General features: G+C 41.7%; 1 long non-coding RNA gene across 1 annotated transcript; it reads right to left on the reverse strand.

Annotated features, from left to right (window-relative positions):
• Window positions 1-328: 328 nt before the first annotated feature.
• Window positions 329-1,027, reverse strand: LOC125903509 (uncharacterized). Its single transcript, XR_007451307.1, has 3 exons — window positions 983-1,027; window positions 811-898; window positions 329-461 (listed from the first exon to the last, which is right to left on the reverse strand). It is a non-coding gene; the product is annotated as an uncharacterized LOC125903509 (long non-coding RNA).
• Window positions 1,028-6,201: the final 5,174 nt, after the last annotated feature.

The following is a 6,201-nucleotide window of genomic DNA, read 5'->3' on the forward strand; positions in this document are numbered from 1 at the left end:
GGCCGGTGGTTATCTCACTGACCTGCTGATAGCAATACACACACACACAAATGTATGTTACACAACAAAACATCTGTCTCTGACAAGATGGACTGACAAGCGAATAGCCACACACACTAACACACATACACTCTGACCATAGTCACCCCACCCCCCACCAACCCTGTAAAACACACACATCTTCAAACATCAAACAACACCTTGAACCCGCTCCCTTTACCCCACGGTTTACCCTCTGACCCTGTCCAGACCCTCCCCTAACACAAACACCCACAGCCCCTCACTCCTGACCTCACACTCACATCCAGCGCCCTGCAAAACATGAGCTGGCCATTCCATCGTTGCTCCGCTTGGCACATGAGGAGCAACGCTTCACTCCTAGTGGCTTTCTTATCACTCCCTCCAGGCCACCTAGACTTCCGTCAGTAACAGCCACTAATTAGACAAATGTCCCAATCGCTCTGTGATCAAAAAATACATAATACAACCAATCAGTAAACAGTGTCTTTTTTGGATGAAGAAGTAAAGTCTTAAATGTAACCACATGCAACTAGATCATAGCCAGGATGAAATTAAGTAAGTAATACTGTTGATAGAATTGCCATTGGGTTTGCAAATAAAGCTTATTTTTGTTATTGATTAATCTGAAAAATATTTTCTTCATTGATCAGTTTATCACATGGCCTATAAAATGTCAAATAACGGTTAGGAACTTTCAACATAACTTCCCAAAGCCCATGGTGAAATCTTCAAATGTCTTGTTTTGTTTTAAACTGAACAGTAAAGCTGTAAAGATGTGTTTGTGCCCACCTCAAGAGACGACGTCATAAGTGTTCTATACCCATCCACTTCCTAATGGTGCATCACAGAAGTGAATCTGTGGCACAGTACAGAATACCTAGCAGAGAAAACAGAGATGAAGGTTATACACTGCAACAGTCCAGAGAAAGTCAAAGGAGCAATGTGCAATCCACTTCCCTACCCTTGATGATGTTGCACTCACATTTGCCAAAAGAAGGCATTCCTGCACAGCAAAAAGATGCGACAGAATGATTATATTTTACATATAAACTCTTAACCAAAAATAATATGTTTGAATGCAACCCAAACATTCTGATTAGTAACTTAATGACATGTTTCTTCTCAGTAACCATAACAGTCATTCATTTTCCATCACCGCTTATCCTGTTAGGGGTCATGGCGGAGCTAGAGCCTAAACCAGCTGACACTGGGCGCGAAGCGGGGTACACTGTGGACTAGGGGTGTAACGGTACACAAAAATCTCGGTTCGGTATGTACCTCGGTACACAAGTCACGGTTCGTTTTTTTTTTCGGTACAGTAATGAAAAAAATAGACAACTATTAAATATCTTTTACTTATTGGTAACCTTATTAAAACATACCACCACAACAGTTAACTTTTTTTTACACAATTTTTGAATGAAACAAATATATATAAAATCCTGCTTTTTCACATTGTTTGAATGAAAATAGAAATATAAAAGTGAAAAATAAAATCCTGCTGTTTTTTTAACACATTTTTTGAATGAAAAATATAAATATACATTTCTGCTTTAACAGTTTTACTCAATTAAAATAAAAAGTATAGTGCAGCTGGTCAGCTTTAAAGCCTGCTCAGATTCAGTTTTACTTTGTTAAAGTGCAGTAAACAAAACACGCTTATATCTAAAGTGCAGCTTAAACAATTTTACTCAACTCCAAATGGCGTTGGTTATTTCTTTAGCGCGATCAGAATGGTCAGGGAAACGCTCTTCCTTTTTAAACGACGACGATATCGTAGTTTGCACCAGATTGCTTTTTCTAGTCGTGCCGGTTAACGTTCAAACTCGGGTGGTGTCGCTTTAGATGTGTTAGCATGTTAGATGTGTTTCCAAGTACATACCCGACTGCTGTTCTGCAGTGTCGACACACTGCTTTTGTCTTGTCTACTTGTTTATTGCCATCTTTGTATTTTACCCTGAAACCAAAGTGTTCCCAAACGGAGGACTTAAGGTTTGCGGGTGGGTCTTCAGGTTCGTCAGGCTCACTTGCCATGTTGTCAAAATGCGAGAATGCGCTGCACGGAGATTTACGGGACTCGGTCCCTCACTCAATTATGTCCGTAGGGGAACTAGATATTTTAAATGGTTCGGCTCGCAAAAACAGAATTAAAATAAAACAAAATAAAAAAAAAATAATATTCTGCGCCCAATAATTCGGTACAGGGTCGTGCAGAACCGAAAGTCGCATACGGAACAGTTCGACACAAATACATGTACCGTTACGGCCCTACTGTGGACAGATCGCCGGACTATCACAGGGCTGACACATAGGGACAGACAACCATTCATGCTCACTTTCCCACTTATGGCCAATTTAGAGTCACCAATTAACCTGCATGTCTTTGGACTGTGGGAGGAAGCTGAAGTACCCAAAGAAAACCCAAGCTAACATGGGGACAATGAGAGGCATGGGGTGCCAATGCTAACCACAGCACCCAGTAAATGTAACAGATAACAATTATATTTATTTTGTACTCTCATTACACAATGCTGTTACATGTAACTAGTTAGATCCCAACACTATCAAAGAGATTCAGTTTACTAACATATAAGACGAAGAAAATTATTGAATCCTCACAAATTCTCTGCATTTTTGGTCAAAAAGGGACTTAAATGATAAACCAATTATCAAATGAATTCCTGGTGACTGACTAACAGATTAATCTAAGCTAAATGACACAACTCATCTGAACTCTAAAGTAACAGTCCGCAGTCCTGTTAAATGGTCCATGGATGTTGACAGTTTTGGCTGAAGTGGCTATTGGCACATAAAAAATTAAATCAGATCAGATTTCCCTTCTGTGTAAAAACTGAGCCTCAGCTATCTCTGCTGTTGATGAAAGCAACAAACTCTTTCTTCTATCTACGACTCCACCAAACACAGAGGCATCCGCCCACACACACACACGTACACACACAGAGTGTTTCCCTGACCTGAGCCACATGACAGCGAGAGCTGTACACACAGTCCCACCACATCCCTATCATAACGCGTCCCTCCTCAAGACACCCAGGAGGATCCTAGTCTGTCATTGGCTCTCACAGCAGACCGCTTTTCAACAGCAGTGACACAACACCTCTCTAATTAGCCTTCTTTAAAGGTTACTAATCTCAGTAAAGATGACTCTCCGTAACACACACAATAGCCCCCTACCCTTCCCTCTGTCCCAGGTTGACTGTTGGGAGCTTCTGGATCCCACCGACATCGACTGCGGTGGGTAGAACAGGGAGTGTGTGTGTGTGTTTTTGCATATCTGGTTGTGTGGTGGTTTTGAAGTGTGATGACAGTGACCATGAAGGATGTGTGAGCGTGTGGGCGTGCATGTGTGTGTGTGTGAGAGAGAGAGAGTGAGAGAGAGAGAGAGAGAAGCAGAAGGACAAGAGACTGGGTTTAATTTTGATAGTGATAGTGAAAGTGTGCACAAGTGTGTATTTGTCTGGACATATATGGATGTCCATGTTGTTTACGCCTGCGTTTGTGTGTGTGTGTGTGTGTGTAGGTGTGGTAGTGTGTGTGTCTGTGTCAGTATTTTGGTCGGGTTTGCTCGGCAAGACCTGTGATCACACTACGTTAAAGACTGTGATTAGAACACACACACACACACACACACACACACACACAGAGCAGATCCCAGACTGCAGGAACACACACACATGCATGTGCACACATACCACTCACCAGTAGTAACTTTGCTCACATACACACACTCCCACATACAGAAGCAAACCACTACACACATACACACACACACACACACACTTGCACTCCTGTGAAATGACACACACTCGTCTCTGGATGCTCTCTAATTTGCTGAGGATGAGCTGTGAGCTCGTGAGGTAAGTCATGATGAGGGATGGCTCATCACGCTTGGTGGAGATTATACAGGGAACTCCATCCCAACACGCTCACACACTCATTTCTGAGTGGATGCGTCACTCAAGGTCGGGGAAGCTAAACTCAAAATGGTAACATGCGGCACATTTGCAAAACCCACTGTAATCAGTAGCCATAATGTCATCATTACTCAGGGCTATTTACACTCTGTGTCCAAGCTCCTCTTACTGTAGGTCTTCTGGGGCCACGTCAAATCTTGTCAAAACAAGTCTAAGTTAAGTCCAAAGACAATCAAGACAAGTCCAAGTCAAGCCTCCAATCTTTAAAGTTATTTAGTTCAGATCTCATATCTTATTATCTTATCAAAGCAAGTCAGGTCAGGTCTCCGAGACAGTCAAAACAAGTCTGCAGTCTGAAGTCCTGTCAAAGTCCAAGTCTCAAATACTGTCAGAGCAAGTGTGTGTACATCCTCAAGACAATTGAAACAGGTCTAAGTAAAGCCTAAGGTCTTCATTTTTTTCTAACTTAAATCTGACTAGAGACCAAGTCTGAAGTGGACAGCTCTTTAAGACAATATTTTGCAAGATAATTTCTGAATAGGATATATGAAAGGAAAAAATTAACTCATGGACACCATCTTAACAAAGCAACTGATGGGGTATTCACACAATAGAGCAATAGATGAGTGTAGCATACTGCAGGGGTCATCAACTACTTTTGCCCAAAGGCCAGAATTGTTCTGAGCAGACACTGTGGGGGCTGGGAGATAAGAGTTTGTTCATATTCTTGCGTGAAAATATGGCACAAGCCGCATTCCATTTTTAAAATTAGGGAACTGGTTTCAGCTTCACCTATTCAATCAGCGCCACACAACCTGCAAAACTAAAATCAGGAACACTCTTTTCATAGATTTAACCATTTATTGCAACAAATGGAAATACAGTTATGTTTTGCGCTGAGAGCTTCGCTGTTGAGATACTCCCTGGATTAGACAAGCAGCATGCTATGTAAAAACAGGGAGTGCAATGCAGAAAACCCCCAGGTATACAAGAGTGGGCCCAAGCAAGACAATACCATTTTGACTGTAGCCATGGAGGTAAAGCTTTGCCAGCAGCAGTGGCAGCATTGGTGTAGCAGGGGTCAGTGACCAGGACGCAATATTTAAATGGACCGCCTTGTGTGGGAGTGGGCTGTGATTGGTGTGTGACTGATAAGAGACAACGATCCAATCAGCTTGCTGACAGCTGGTTACAGCTGGGGCATATGATTTCCATGTCCTGAGTGAACTAACGCAAAGCTTCATTAAGCGTGAATTAGCCACCCAAGCCCAACCTGACCCACATCTGCCAATAGGTGCATTCTAGTAGCCCAGTTGTTGTAAGGACTGAGACGAGGATAGACAAGGCCTGACCGCTGCATGTTTTGTGTGTGTGTTTGAGAGACAGCACAAGGGATAGAAAAGGTGGAAAGTGGACTATGACGCGCAATGTTTCTGTAAGTTTTTAACAGCTTACTTGTTATGCTGCTTTGTTACTTTTTGACCCATTGAATCTGTGATATTTTCTAGTAGGTAAGATCCATCTACGCCCCACTGGTTGTGGGTTAACCCACATATAACTATTACACACTAATAACATACTGAAAGATTGATTTATAACATCTTTAGTAGGCTATTTACAGTACGGGTCGAACATACATATTTGAGGTAGTCAAATCATTCCTAATAAAATGATTTACAATTCTGGATTGTTTGTGGGGTTGGTTCAATTTAGAAAGACAAAAAATGCTGAGTATCCTACATTTTTTCTTCCTAATATTTTTTTAAAATTCATTAATAATCTGCAGCCCAGATGGGAATCTTTGGTGACACATACAGTATGTGACCCAAGTTGACAATCACTGATGCACTGTGATGGAGTTTTAGACCTGTCAAATTCCTGAGTTGGCAGCAGTAGTCAGGTCAGGTTTTTTTTACTTTTAGAAGTATGTGAAACAGAACCACCACAAGTACGATTCCCACTATGGCTATAAAGTGTGATTGACAAAAATTCTGAACCACAACCTGCTTGCTCATTGTGTGTCTGAGTAAAAGCATCATAAAAAGCACAAAGTGTACAAGCGTTCTTTTGTCCTTGCGAGGGATTATGATTGACAGTTTTATTATGGAGCAATATGATTTTATTCCAGTCTCATGTAGTCTGTTGCTCCACAATCCATGATCTTACTTCACAGTCTCCTCAAACACTCCCCACAGCTTGGAAAAGCTCCCTCATATTTTGTGGGTGAATCACACACATAGCAGGT

The sequence above is a fragment of the Epinephelus fuscoguttatus genome, linkage group LG16 (assembly GCF_011397635.1).
Source record: "Epinephelus fuscoguttatus linkage group LG16, E.fuscoguttatus.final_Chr_v1".
NCBI lineage: Eukaryota > Metazoa > Chordata > Actinopteri > Perciformes > Serranidae > Epinephelus > Epinephelus fuscoguttatus.